The following is a 16121-nucleotide window of genomic DNA, read 5'->3' as shown; positions in this document are numbered from 1 at the left end:
GTTCAGTTCAGTTCTAGTTCATAATTATTTTATTTCGCTAAGTGCAGCAGTATATAATTAAGTATCATTAAAAAGCCTATGAACCTCACTTGATCCCTCTTTACTGCAATTCCATTAACTCTGCGTACCTTTAACATTGAAATATTATTTAAATACATAATGCCGTAAACCGAAAACTTATTATCTAATTTAAATTTTAATTATTTTATCAGCTGCAGCAGTTCAGTACTCATATAAGTATGTGTATCTAAATATACCTTTCCCCTCTAATATAGTTAATGTAATTTAATTTTTAATTATAAACTTTTTTAAATAAAAATAAACATTTTGCAGATAAAACTACCAAACATAATTATGAGTTGGCCGAAAAACACTCACACACACACTAACTCAAACCCTTAAAATCAAATTAAACAAAACATGTCAAAGCTTCACACAATATGTTTCCTAATGAGATTTTCATACATTTTATATATATTAATAAAAGAGCAGCAAATGTTTTAAAATATTGACAAATTTTATTTTAATATAAAATATGTTTTTTGATAAAATTTTATTCATTATATATTTTTCTATATTCTATAAAGGTTAATAATGCAACGGCACGTGTACAAACCAAAAAAGTGACCACCGTTCCAAATGGTAAGTAAAATGTGAACAATAGAAAATTGTAAAAATAAAATAGAAGTTTAAACCACAAAAATTAAATTACAAAAAAATTTTCTGTAATCAACTAAATATTAAACAAATAACCTAAGGTGAAAGGTTGATCATACATAACTAACTTTTTTTTTTATTTGAACATGAAGTATTAATCTTCATGATTCATAAATTTCTATATATAATTACTATTATTATTTTAGGTTAGAAAATATGTTAGTTATGTAGTATCAAGTTTTTACCACCGTTAAATAAAAAACTTCAATACAATAAAAAATTGATAATGCTTAAAGCACACTCCATAAGGTCGTTAGGTCATTAGTGAGTGTTTGTTGGTGAAATTTTTCATTTCTTTTTCACTATTTAATTTTTAACAAAATTATCCTCTTTTTTTTTTTTGCTTAATTATGAAAATCTAATGCCACGTTTTTTTGGTTCATTATTAATTATAAATTTATACAAAATTTGATCTTTTAGTTACATCAAATCCCCAAACCAATTGAAATCTGTAATTGAATATTTATTATTTTTAACTTGTATTTTACTCCCACTAATCTGCCTGCAAGAATTTTTATTACTGATTGATTTTAATGATGAATTTTTGATGATTACAATTTGATTATATAGATTTTTTGTTGGTTGCGTTTTTCGTTTTTTATCTGTCAGTAATTTCATTATATTTTACATACAAATAAATGTATAAAAGTTTTTTTTTTTTGGGAAAGTTTTTATTGAAATATAATATTATTAAATGAAACTCAACGAAATAATTTTATTCAGCGTTAAAGGTTGTTTCTTTTTATTCCCATGAAAAGAAACATGAAAAGTGTAAATTATGTTTTTCATTTTATAAATTTATATTTGTAACATGTAATAAACGATTTGTAAAATTTGATTATTTATGCAGGGATTATTAACTTTTTTAATAAATTGCTAGAAATTGAGATAAATTTAATACGTTGCATGTTAATAAATTAAACAAAAATTTTTGTAGCATATTTTAGGGAGTTTATAAGAACAAAGTAATATAGTAGGATTATTTTCAACAGAATTAAAGTTAAGGTATTATGAAATTGATTTAATAAAAGTTTAAAACAGAATGGAGCGATAGTGGGAAGAGTAATTGGAAAATATATAGTATTTTTAAAGGTTTTGAACCGCAATATGTAAGGTGATTATAAAATCTGTTTTAAGATATTTTAGACTGTGAAGCAATTATAAACTTTTGAACCGTACAGAGACCATTCAAGTATGTAAGTCTAGATTTTGATAATTAGATAGATAAGTTCAATGTTGTAGATATTAGAAGAATATGTTCATAAGTATAGCCCAATAAATCCTTCCAGGAATACTATGCTTACTGAGCCTTCATCGACATGGCCTCATATTCTGAAAGAAAGTGATGTCTGAGCTTGAGCAATGAGTTGTAGTTGAGAGCGTTACTACATTCATGCCGAACTATTCATGTTTTCATGTGGCCTCATTGATGATATAAAATTTGGGCTGAAACTCGATGCTGTTATCAAATATTGAGAGAGAATTAGAGGTCAAGTTTTTGGTTGCTACTTGGACAGAAATATGACCAAAAACTAGTCCTAAATGTAGACATATATTTGGATAGTAAATGGCCCTTTATCTAGTCAAACATTTGGTCAGTAACTTGCCCCTTATCTAGTCAGACATTTGGTCAGTAACTTGCCCCATATCTAGACAGCGAGATGTATAGTAACTGACCCTTTATCTAGATAGAAATTGGATCATATATCTAACCTATTTGGTCCTATATCTGTGGATATTCATACTCAGACAGACTAAAGTAACTGATTCTTTATCTGGACAGAAATAAGGCCCTAAGTATGTGTCTAGTATTTGGTAATATATCAAGTCCCTATATCTAGACAGGAGTATGGTAGCAAGTAACTGGTCCTATATGGTCCTATAGCAATGTGGACAATAAGTTGCTAGCTGACCCTACATATAGGTAGAAATATCATATTGTATCTAACTTATCTAACGCTATATATATAGTCAGTAACTGTCCCTATATCTAGACCGAAATATAATCAACAGTAACTTGGTATTTGGATAGTAACTTGTCCTATGGTCTAGAAAGTAATATGGTCAGTAACTGTCCTTATATCTAGACAGCAATATGGATAGTAACTGACCCTTTATCTTGACAGAAATTTTATCATATATCTAACATATCTGATACTATATTTGTGATCTGTGATTGGGTCTATATCTAGATAGAGGTACGACTAGTAACTGCTTCTATATCTACGCAGAAGTACACAGAGGGAAAAAGAAATATACACGCTTGGTACCAAATTGGCACCAAAGAGTTTGTAATTTTTCAATAACAACCGTTGTCAAAGTATATACATACGTACGACAACACTATGTCGCAACGTTGTCAACATTGCAACAATTCGTTGTCGAAATCTAAATTTTTTACACATACGTTGTCTAAATGTTAACAAACGTGGTAAGCTCACTATTGGCAACGGATTGTTTGCAATAGTGAACTTACCACGTTTGTTAACATTTAGACAACGTATGTGTAAAAGCCTTATATGATTAGAAACTGACCTTATATCTAGGCCGGTCTATATCTAGATAAAGATAGGACTATTAACGTGTTCTATATAGACTAGAAACTGACCTTATATCTAGACCGGTCTATATCTGGATAGAGGTATGACTAGTAACTGGATCTATGTATATCTGGGCAGAAATATGGACTTTTTTGACTAGAAACTTTTAATATATCGAGTCTGAAATATGTCCAGTACCTGCCCTTTATCTAGATAGAAGTATGACCAGTATCTAGTCCTATATCTAGCAAGCAATGGAGACAGTAACTAGCACTATATCTGAACAAAAATAAGACCATTTATTTTATGATCAGCATTCGGCCCCATATACATATGTATAATATGTCTAATAAATGGTCCTATATCTGGACAGTAACATGAACAGAAACTAGACCTACATCTAAGTAGAAATCAGAAAAAAAATATATAGATGTTTTTAAACTGTCAGTGCAGATGGAAATCTTAATGCAAGGTTGACATATCCTATCGGTATATAATTCTCGTGCTGTGAACATGACTCATTGAGTTAAGATTTGATAAGCTGATCATTCAAATTCTTGTAGAGGTATTTCGGGCATTATGTCCAACTGGTCGGAGAGATAATTGTATGATCACTACGATTATGCCTCAGTGAGCTATACACTTTGAGTTCAAGAAACGCTTAGGTGAGACTCATATGTAAATATCAAGCCCACTATTGTCTCCATTCTAACCAGTACTATGAAGGCAATTTTTATAGGATATAGACAGATGTATATTTTTAGATAATTATTTTTAGAGAGTTTTTGAAAAACTGATTACATCACGTCCACATGTACTCGAACACTTATCTAAAACAGAAAGTTTAAATGTTAAATTTTACTTACAACAATAACTTTTAAGTTTAATTTTTCTACTAATGAAAAAAACTGTTCCCCTCCCCTTTAAATTTTTCAAAAACTTTAAATATTTTAGAAATTAAGTCATAAGCTAATAAAATGTTTATGATAACAAACTGCATTAACTCTATGCTAATAAATTAAATTAACAAAATTTACATAAAAAATAGTAAATTTAAAAGTTACTTAATAAAATAAATTTATTTTTCTTTCTTTTTTTCCATTTTTACCAAATACACCAATTTTATAACCCGTTATATGAAAAAAAAAAACTATCCACTTCAAACATGTACCAAAACAAAACCAAAATAAACTTGATCAATGCAAATAAATGATTAGTTGTACTGACAAAAGATGGTGCCATACCGGCTCCAGCTCTAGGTGAGCTTTTACATTAAAACAATAAAATATTTATAACAAAATATTACTAAAAAACCTAGTAAACTATATAGTTATAATATACTACTCTTTAACCAACATTTTCTGTTAACTATTTTATGTTATTTTTCTTAAGTGTTTGCCAAAATAAAAAGTAGCAACAACTAATATTCTATATTAAGAATATAATAATATTAAATGCATAAAACTCTATGCATGTTTTAGTTTTGTTGAAACTATTTTAACAATTTCTTCTTGGTGTTAACCAAACGAAAAAAAAAAGTATTTACTACTTACTTACTACAAACTACCACAACTCAATAATTTTACTATTTTTACTACTAAAAAAAAAACAACACAAATAGTATACTTTATTAAATGTTAAATATCCCTTGAATGCTGCTACTCTTTTACTGCTACTTATTACTATTTACTATTACACACACACTTACTCCCACAATTGTATTCGTTTGTTTGAATTTTAATACTCTCTTCCTTGTTTTAACTTCCTATTGATCTTTTGTTGTCGTTGTTTCCTCCTACTCCTCCCCTTATTATTAATTGCATTTTTGTTATTGTCTTTGCAAGTCAAAAAAACAATATGAAATGTAAAAAAAACTATAAATTTAAACAAAAGATTTTTTTTTCATTAAAAAAGGAATGTGTTGTTTTTTTATACATATATTTTGTTTGATTGTGTGTGTGTGTGTATTTATTGTAAATATAAATTAAGAATATTACAGGCATGTTATTTTGCATGTTGTAAGTAAAACAAAAAAAGAATACAAAATCTTTAATTAACAACAAACATATTGTAGAGAATTCTTGAGAAAAAGTTAATTTAAAAGAAAATTTAGGTTAAAAATAAAATTGTCTTAATTTAAGTTAAAAGTAAATCCTTGTACTTTTGTTGGAAGATGATAACTTTTGAATTTCTTTTTAAATCTTAATTTAAAAGTAAAACGATATATTTTGTATTATATGCAAGTTGACCCGATAGTCTCTCTGTCTGGAGGTTACAGGTTCGATTCCCAACAGAGACTCTTCTCTCTTTCACTACAACAGCATTATAGTTTAGTAAATCGAGTTTTAAAAAGTATAATTTGTAATTAAAATCTATAATTTGTTTTAACTTTAATAATTAAGGTCTTACCCTGTACCGATTGGATCGAATTACTTTCGATTGAACAAAGTCCAATTGTCTGTCTGACGCGGAAAAAAAGTTTTATTTAAACGTTAGTTTAAAATATCTCAAAGAAGTAAGAAGAGTTAAGGCCAATATATAGGACTTTCAGATGATATAACTTTTTAATGAATTTCTTGAATATGACAGATTTTCATAAAATTTTATGTAAATATATCTCAAAAATCTGACGTGTTGGAGAAAATCTGAGGTCATATTTGAAATATAACTTAATTTAAACCATTAAAACAGTTTACTCAAGTCTCTGGACCTCCAAATTTTGAATAAAGTCTTCAATATGGCAAAAATCTGAGTTTTTTCAACTTTTAAGTTAAAATATCTGGAAAACCTGATAAGATAGAGAATTTCTGATTTTCAAAAAAGTAACGCTCAGTCAATGGCGCACTGATGCTTATACATTTCGTATTAATATCATTATTGTGATAAGAAGTTAGTTTTAATCATTCTGTGAAATTCGAAGTGGTATCGAACAATAAGGCCTCCAATAATATCTTAAACATTTCGCTATATAAAACTTTATATCGCAATATATTTCATAATAAATATAGATACTAATAAATCGTTCCACAATTGGCATCGTTCCCACATAGGACCATTTTGAATAATGTTTCTAATATGGCGAAAATCGGAGAGTTTCACTGTCCTCTCCACATGCTCTACATTCATCTGAATCCGCACGGCCAATTTTGTATAGATTACGAGCACATCTAGACAAAATTGGCCGTCCTGTGTGAATACTCATCATACTAACTTCAGACTTGCTCATTTTAAGGAGATTTCTCGTCTTGTTCTCATCAGGGTCACCCTATAGGATCTTTGTGGTTCTACCCACCGTTTCATTATTCCAAGAAGAATTATGGGATTCACTCACCCATATTTTTAATTCAGCTTTTGTTGCGTCGAATGGTTTTGCGTTTGTCAGGTTAACAACCTCGATATCCCTTCCCTTTAAAGCTATTACATTCGCCCTTTCATTGCCGACTACTCCCGAGTGGCCTGGTACCCATATGATGTAAACCTTAACTCTGGGAGATTATTCAGTTAAAGCTTTCTTACAATCCAATAAGGTCTTAGATTTAATTCTATCTCCTGATATCGCCCTAATTGCCTTCTGGTTGTTGGTAAATATATTAAGGGTTGTGGGCGTCATATTTATTCTAATCCAATTTACACATTCCGTTATTGCCTGGATGCTTGTGTTATGATTTAAAATAAACTTATGTAAGTCGTGAAAATCCTTCCATAATTGACTTTAGACCCACATAGGACCAAGTTCTAAAATTCAGTTATTCGGAAGTTTACAGTTCCCTATTCCGATTTAAAAAAAAAAAACACACACAAAGATACATCAAAACTATCAAGTGAAACATTCTAAAGTGTCTTAGTAAAGAACCTCTGTGTGTGAGTGCCGTTCCGCCTCTAAAGGAACTGAGGCGTCTGATGTCAAAACTTTAATAGGAATATTAATCGGTTATGGCTTATGGTAATGTCTAGCTGCGATCACTACAGCAAATTCGATATATTTAAAATATTTAAATTCAGAATCATTTCAGTATAGTTACTCCAGGCGTACAATGAAATTTTAGCTCTTCTTTAGAGCTTTTTGTTTACTACTCACTTTCATTTAAACCACATTTTAAAACCTTTCCTCCTCATTGTTACCTTAAGGAATAACACAAACGTTTCTACGATCTTTTTAAAATTCATTTCATATAAGCACTGTGTTTCTGACCTTGATACTTGGAAAGAATAACAGGAGAATTGCACTCGTCGTACATTAACATTTTTATCTTCAATATATATGCCACATAGTAGTAAACTAACTACTGCAGCATTAGAAATCTACATTAGAGTGCTCCAAGCTTGTATGAAGGAAAAAAAAATTTATCCGACAGGCCGTCCCCCCCTCTGGAATTGTTCTATGGGTTGTAAAACTATGTCATGCAAAAAATTAGGCTGATAGGATAACGTTAACAGGTGCCGCAACGGCTCAGAAGTTTCCAAGTGCATTTACAAGGGGAAAAAATCGATTTTTTTCAGTTTTTGCTCAAATTTTGCAACTTAATAATAAACTTTGCACTTTATTGTAAAGGAATCGTAATGTGCACAGAATAAGCATTTCAGAAAGATATAAAACACAAAAATTGGTTGAAAATTTTTAAAGTTATTGCAAATTCCCCAGGCCATTAACGTGTCTCACAGCACATGAATTCGAAATGTGACAAAAAAATTAAAATTTTTTAGGACATATTGTAAAAAAAACCATTTTGTTACTTAAAATATACTAAAAATTACTTGAATACTAGCTTTTGTCCTTATACGATAACGCAAACTTGTTCTCAGCTATGGTCAAAAAAGTTTAATTTTTTCAACGGCCGTTTCAAATCTCCAATTTCAGTTTTTTTGAAACTTTGTTAAACAAATTTTAAAATTTTTAGAAGATCTCATAGGAATTTATGGACAATAGATAAGGGAATAAAACGGTAAAAAATTAGATCAATAATTCTTACAGTTTAGCTGTACCTGCGATTTGAACTCGGCGGATTTCGGGAAAATCGCATTTTTTTGTAATATATTAGAGAATACGTATTAATTTTTTACTGTTGTACATTTTAAACAAAGTATTTTCAGAGTATTATAGACCAGATAATATAAAATATATATTCCAAGTTTTATTCAAATCGGACATTCTTAACCCATAAAATGTGGAGTTCAAAGGTTAAATTTTGCTATATTTGGGAATTCTCAGTGCACCATATTAAAATATTATTTATTTGTTGGCCATATTTACCAAAAATTACTGGAATTTATCGTATAAAGTCCGATATTTAAAATAGAGTGAAAAAAAGGTACATTAACACTTTAAGGCACTTGGGAACAATTTAACACCAAAGTTCAAAAATTTGAAAAAGCACTATCCATTTGAATAAAGCTCTTTATAATTAGAGAAATAGCAGAAATATAACAAAAACGTATATATTAAGTATAAAAAATTATACTTTAACCCTTTTCGACTATGGAGTAAACTATAGGTGTACATTTTTAAAAGAAAAATTTTGTTTTTAAAACTGATAATTTATGTAGTCCATTTTTTCGGACCATTTTCGACATAATATGTCTAAAAATACAAACTTTATAGGTTCAAAAAGGGTTAATTCATAAGTTTTTATACCTAATATATATTTTTTTGTTTTATTTATGTTATTCCTCTAATTATATAGAGCATTATTCAAATGGATAGTGTTTTTACGATTTTTTGATCTTCGGGGTTAAATTTTTCCCATGTGTTTTAAAGGGTTAATTTTACTTTTTTTCGCTGCTATTTTAAACATAAGACTTTATACTAAAAATTCAAGTCATCTTTATTAAATATGACCGACAAATACATAATATTTCGATATGGTACACTGAGAATTCCCAAATATAGCAAAATTTGACCTTTGAACTCCACATTTTATGGGTTAAGAATGTCCGAATTAAATAAAACTTGGAATATATATTTTATATTATCTGGTCTATAATACTCTGAAAATACTTTGTTTAAAATGTACAACAGTAAAAAATTAATACGTATTCTCTAATATATTACAAAAAAATGCGATTTTCCCGAAATCCGCCGAGTTCAAATCGCAGGTACAGCTAAACTGTAAGAATTATTGATCTAATTTTTTACCGTTTTATTCCCTTATCTATTGTCCATAAATTCCTATGAGATCTTCTAAAAATTTTAAAATTTGTTTAACAAAGTTTCAAAAAAACTGAAATTGGAGATTTGAAACGGCCGTTGAAAAAATCAAACTTTTTTGACCATAGCTGAGAACAAGTTTGCGTTATCGTATAAGGACAAAAGCTAGTATTCAAGTAATTTTTAGTATATTTTAAGTAACAAAATGGTTTTTTTACAATATGTCCTAAAAAATTTTAATTTTTTTGTCACATTTCGAATTCATGTGCTGTGAGACACGTTAATGGCCTGGGGAATTTGCAATAACTTTAAAAATTTTCAACCAATTTTTGTGTTTTATATCTTTCCGAAAAGCTTATTATGTGTACATTGCGATTCCATCACAATACATTGTAAAGTTTATTATTAAGTGGCAAAATTTTAGCAAAAACTGAAAAAATCGATTTTTTCCCCTTGTAAATGCACTTGGAAACTTTAGTGCCGTTGCGGCACCTGTTAACGTTATCCTATCAGCCTAATTTTTTGTATGACATAGTTTTACAACCCATAGAACAATTCTAGAGGGGGGGACGGGCAAAATTCGCAACTTCGTTTTTTTGGAGCACTCTAATCTACATACATATATTTACTTGAGTTAGGTACATATATTGAAAAGCCTCTTAAATAAATACTACTTCTTTTTTCAAATCTCTTAAAAGTACTTGAACACACATGTCTAAGTTTATGTGCAATAATGGTAGTGACTACATAGATACCCACCTACACTTTAAAAGCGGTAAGAGCATACAGATTTAAATATATAAGGAAGTACAGTAGACTCTCGATAATAAGAATTAAATAAAACAAAACTAAATAGTTTAAGTAAAGAAAAACTATTACCATTTCTAAAGCTATAGTTAAGTAAAAAAGGAAAAAATGATATGTTATAAAAAGTGTACCTTTTATCAAGTATCTACTGTTTAACTAAATAAAATCTATGTGTCTTTTACATCTTTTTTTTAATGTCTAATGCAGGATGTGCACCTTTTTTTGTGTATTTAATACCCCAACAGTTGTTTTTACTTTACATTCTCTACTTTGTATTTAGCTTCATTTCAGAGATAAATGACAGTAGTTTATTCAGTTTAAGTTTTAAGTTAAGTACTTTTTTGTTGTTCTTCTTCATCTTCTTCTTTTACCTATAACTTTAGAAAAGTGCTGTCGTATAAAAAAGAACAATAATTTTAAGTAATAAATTCACATTTTAGTAAAAATTATTGCATTTAGAGGCCACACATGTGTACTGTTTATGTTTATATATCCCTGGTTAAATACTTTATTTTTGTTTTCCAGTCAAGTAGAGCCAATCGATTTTTATTGCAAAAAAAAAATATTGCCATTTATATTCTTATTCTATAAATATTCTTATTTACTTAATTTTTATGGAGGAATCATCAATACTTTTCTTACTAAATAAACATTCGGTGTAAGTTATTCAACTTTAGACGATAAAGTAAATATTTTTATAGGAGAAATGTGTATAAATGACTAAAGTTCAATAGGAGATTAAGGAGAAGACAAAGTGCAGTAATGGGCAACACACATACATAGGTAATTTTAGTTTTATAATTGTTTACGAAACAAATTTCTTATGTGTTATTTAGCATAGTGAAACTGGACATCAAAATTACTTTTTACTTCTTTCGAAGGATTTGCAAAATTACCCACTACTGATTATAAAGTTATGATATCGTATTATGTAGTTGTAGTATATTACTTATTGTGTCATCGCTTTAATCTGATTTAAATATTCTCCATTATTACGGTGGTTATAATACCTTGTTTATGATTATTATGTAGTGGTCTTAACGCAAACCGGGCTGATAAACTTCTACAGGATGAAGGGAAATTTTCTTTTTATAGAAAATTTTCAATAAATTTTCTTTTTATAGAAAATTTTCAATAAATTTTCTTTTTATAGAAAATTTTCAATAAATTTTCTTTTTATAGAAAATTTTCAATAAATTTTCTTTTTATAGAAAATTTTCAATAAATTTTCTTTTTATAGAAAATTTTCAATAAATTTTCTTTTTATAGAAAATTTTCAATAAATTTTCTTTTTATAGAAAATTTTCAATAAATTTTCTTTTTATAGAAAATTTTCAATAAATTTTCTTTTTATATATTTTTTTTCAATAAATTTTCTTTTTATATATTTTTTTTCAATAAATTTTCTTTTTATATATTTTTTTTCAATAAATTTTCTTTTTATATATTTTTTTTCGATAAATTTTCTTTTTATAGAAAATTTTCGATAAATTTTCTTTATATAGAAAATTTTCAATAGATTTCTTTTTTATAGAAAATTTTCAATAGATTTTCTTTTTATAGAAAATTTTCAATACATTTTCTTTTTATAGAAAATTTTCAATAGATTTTCTTTTTATAGAAAATTTTCAATAAATTTTCTTCTTATAGAAAATTTTCAATAAATTTTCTTCTTATAGAAAATTTTCAATAAATTTTCTTCTTATAGAAAATTTTCAATAAATTTTCTTATTATAGAAAATTTTCAATAAATTTTCTTATTATAGAAAATTTTCGATAAATTTTCTTATTATAGAAAATTTTCGATAAATTTTCTTATTATAGAAAATTTTCGATAAATTTTCTTATTATAGAAAATTTTCGATAAATTTTCTTAATATAGAAAATTTTCGATAAATTTTCTTATTATAGAAAATTTTCGATAAATTTTCTTATTATAGAAAATTTTCGATAAATTTTCTTATTATAGAAAATTGTCGATAAATTTTCTTATTATAGAAAACTGTCGATAAATTTTCTTATTATAGAAAATTGTCGATAAATTTTCTTATTATAGAAAATTTTCGATAAATTTTCTTATTATAGAAAATTTTCGATAAATTTTCTTATTATAGAAAATTTTCGATAAATTTTCTTATTATAGAAAATTTTCGATAAATTTTCTTATTATAGAAAATTTTCGATAAATTTTCTTATTATAGAAAATTTTCGATAAATTTTCTTATTATAGAAAAATTTCGATAAATTTTCTTATTATAGAAAAATTTCGATAAATTTTCTTATTATAGAAAAATTTCGATAAATTTTCTTATTATAGAAAAATTTCGATAAATTTTCTTATTATAGAAAAATTTCGATAAATTTTCTTATTATAGAAAAATTTCGATAAATTTTCTTTTTATAGAAAAATTTCGATAAATTTTCTTATTATAGAAAAATTTCGATAAATTTTCTTATTATAGAAAAATTTCGATAAATTTTCTTATAGAAAATTTTCTTTTAAATAAAAAAAAAAATTCGATAAATTTTCTTTTTAATAAAAAGTTTTGGATACATTCTCTTTATCATAAAAAATTGTCGATAAATTTACTTTTTATAGAAACTTTCTTTTTTATACAGATTGTTCCTGAAACTTTTTTTTAATAGAAAATTTTCTGGAGCAGTTCTGGGAAACAGTTTCTATATCACGAATTTTGTGTGAAATTGTTAAGATTGAGACCAAAATATAATTTCGTTCGAAATTTCGGACTATTTGGGGCAATTTTGTTTTTTTTTTTTTTTTCTATAGCCTACATCAATGTCTACTTTTTGAGAAATACTTAGTATCTTAAAAAATTTAAACAACAATTTTAAAAAAAAACAAATTAATCAAATAAAATTATTCTAAAATGTCTTGTGTAACTTGAAATCGCATGATATAATGTTAAACACAGCATGATTGTCAATTTACAAAAAACATAATATTAAACCTTATAAAACAAAATCAAACAACAAAAAAATAATAATTTTAAAATATCTAACACTAAGACTTTATTGGGAAGCAGTTTAAAGCGTGTTATGTATGTATTCAAAATCCGTTTTAAGCTGTTTCGACAACTGGCCTTAGTTCCACACATTTGTATACATATGTGTCCAAAAAATATTTATAATTTAACTTTAATAATTATTGCTATTACATAATTCTAACAAAAAATATATATTTTTTCCTTTATTTTTTTATGATCTACTACTATCGTGCTTTAATATATACGCCTGATATCGATGCCTGTCAACGCCTAATTTTTATTGTAAACTCATCATTCATGAATTCAAAATTCAAATCAACTCAACTTGTTATACATTTCACAACAACAGTTTGTGTACAATGGCCTGAAGGTAAGTGTTGTTTGCATATTTTTCTCTGTGCTAAATTGTTTTAATTATTTTATGCTATTTGTTATAAAAGTATGTTTTTAAAAACCATACATTTAAAAGCTTTTAATATAAAATTTTATTTTTTTTATAATTATTTCAACAAGATTTTTTGGTTTTGTTTTATTATAATATCGTGTATAATTGTGATTTTTGTTAATGAAATATTTACATTTATTAGTTTCATGCTATAGAAAAGTATTGTTTTAAAACTGATTTCCATAAAAAACATAAAATTTTATTAACAAAATTTAATGTTTATAAAATATTTTTGTAATAAATATGTATTTAAGTAATATTAAAATAGTTTTATATATAAGAAAGACTTAATTTTGAATTAAATTCATAAGATGTTGTATGTTGTTACCGATTGTGAGTTTCGTAATTTTCTATAAAATGAAAATTTACTGAAAATTTTCTATAAAATGAAAATTTACTGAAAATTTTCTATAAAAAGAAAATTTATTAAAAATTTTTCTTTAAAAATTTTTCGAAAATTTTTGATAACATTTACTTTTTATAGAAAATTTTTTAAAAATGTATCTTTTTATAGAATATTTTTAATAAAATTTTCTTTTTGTAAAAAATTTTTGATAAAATTTTATTGAAAATCTTTTATTGAAATCTTCTTATTGATAAATTTCAATAAATTTTCTTTTATAGAACAATTTCCATAAATTTTCCTTTTTTTATAGAAAAATTTCAATAAATTTTCTTTTTATAGAAAAATTTTCATAAATTTTCTTTTTATTGAAAATTTTCAATAAATTTTCTTTATATAAAAAATTTTCGATAAATTTTCTTTTTATAGAAAATTTTCAATACATTTTCTTTTTAGAGAAAATTTTCGATACATTTTCATTTTATAGAAAATTTTCGGTACATTTTCTTTTTATAGAAAATTTTCTATAAATTTTCTTTTTATAGAAAATTTCCGATAAATTTTCTTTTTATAGAAAATTTCCGATAAATTTTCTTTTTATAGATAATTTTCGATAAATTTTCTTTTTATAGAAAATTTTCGATAAATTTTCTTTTTATAGATAATTTTCGATAAATTTTCTTTTTATAGATAATTTTCGATAAATTTTCTTTTTATAGATAATTTTCGATAAATTTTCTTTTTATAGAAAATTTTCGATAAATTTTCTTTTTATAGAAAATTTTCGATAAATTTTCTTTTTATAGAAAATTTTCGATAAATTTTCTTTTTATAGAAAATTTTCGATAAATTTTCTTTTTATAGAAAATTTTCGATAAATTTTCTTTTTATAGAAAATTTTCGATGAATTTTCTTTTTATAGAAAATTTTCGATGAATTTTCTTTTTATAGAAAATTTTCGATGAATTTTCTTTTTATAGAAAATTTTCGATGAATAGAAAACTTTCAACAAATTTTCTTTTTATAGAAAATTTTCAATAAATTTTCATTTTTATAGAAAATTTTCAATAAATTTTCTTTTTTATAGAAAATTTTCAAAAAATCTTCTTTTCATAGAAAATTTTCAACGAATTTTCTTTTTATAGAAAATTTCAACAAATTTTCTTTTTTATAGAAAATTATCAATAATTTTTCTTTTTTATAGAAAAATTTCAATAAATTTATATGGGGGCTGAGGTCAACTGTAGTCCGATTTTCGTCATATTTTGCAATATGATTTCTGTAACCTTAAATGGGGTCTAGGCTCAAATGTGGCTCAATATTTTGTAATACTTTGTATTATAATTAAAACCTAACTTACGATTGGTCGAAATATTACAGACAGTTTAAACTGAATTCCGGGGCCCAGGTCGAATCGTAGACCTATATTAACCGTTTTAATTATCAAACAAAGCTGAATTTCGGGAGCCAGTTGTATTAAGACTAGCTCGAAACGTAGACCGATATTAACCATGTTAAATATCAAACATAATTTATTAATAAAGATTATTTGTAGAACATTTTAACCTTCTGGACTTGCATAGGTTGCCTTAGATTCCAATAAAGCCCCTGCATTTATATATAATTTTGTTCTTCTAAGTCCAAAATTTCCAAAATGTATGTAACGCATCGCACTATGGGGAAACTGAAGGATTTATATTAAATTTTAAAAACTCAAATAATCCTTGACTACTCCCATGTAAACTTTTGCCTCCAATAGGACCAGATATTTCGAAATTTTAGATCTTTATTCAAAAAACATCTAGTATGGTTTAGTTAAATAAGTTGAGTTATAAAGTAACAAATATACTTTAAAGCACCTAAAGGTATGCTTAATTTTGTTTAAACTGTAAAAGCTTCAAGGTATGCTAAAGTTTATTAAGATAAAAACACTGCAATAAAACTAAAATATTACTTTAATTAAGAAATATACTTATTTATAGACTATAAGTTAAATTTAAGAAATTTAATAACTATTTTAGAATTCTAAAAAAACACACAATTTTAAACCTTTATAAACTTAAATGTATAAAGTTTATTGATTCAATATCCCTTTTAATACTTTTTTATACAATTTTCT

General features: G+C 25.6%; 1 protein-coding gene across 5 annotated transcripts in view; it reads left to right on the top strand.

The window, feature by feature from the left end:
- The first annotated feature begins 584 nt into the window (after nt 1-584).
- Nucleotides 585-16121, top strand: part of LOC119606760 (antifreeze protein Maxi-like) — a 51766-nt gene continuing 36229 nt past the window's right edge. For 3 of the 5 annotated variants that reach the window (XM_037960330.1, XM_037960329.1, XM_037960327.1), the window contains exons 1-2: nt 585-642; nt 13564-13584. The gene's annotated coding sequence lies outside the window, so the exon portion shown is untranslated. Of the gene's footprint in view, nt 643-4474; nt 4517-13563; nt 13585-16121 lie in introns of all 5 variants that reach the window. The other 2 variants (XM_037960331.1, XM_037960328.1) reach the window with 1 other exon arrangement.

The sequence above is a fragment of the Lucilia sericata genome, unplaced genomic scaffold, assembly GCF_015586225.1.
Source record: "Lucilia sericata isolate MDLA Ls3-8-SP2 unplaced genomic scaffold, ASM1558622v1 Contig000620F_arrow, whole genome shotgun sequence".
NCBI lineage: Eukaryota > Metazoa > Arthropoda > Insecta > Diptera > Calliphoridae > Lucilia > Lucilia sericata.
This window is presented reverse-complemented; position numbering and strand designations above follow the sequence as displayed.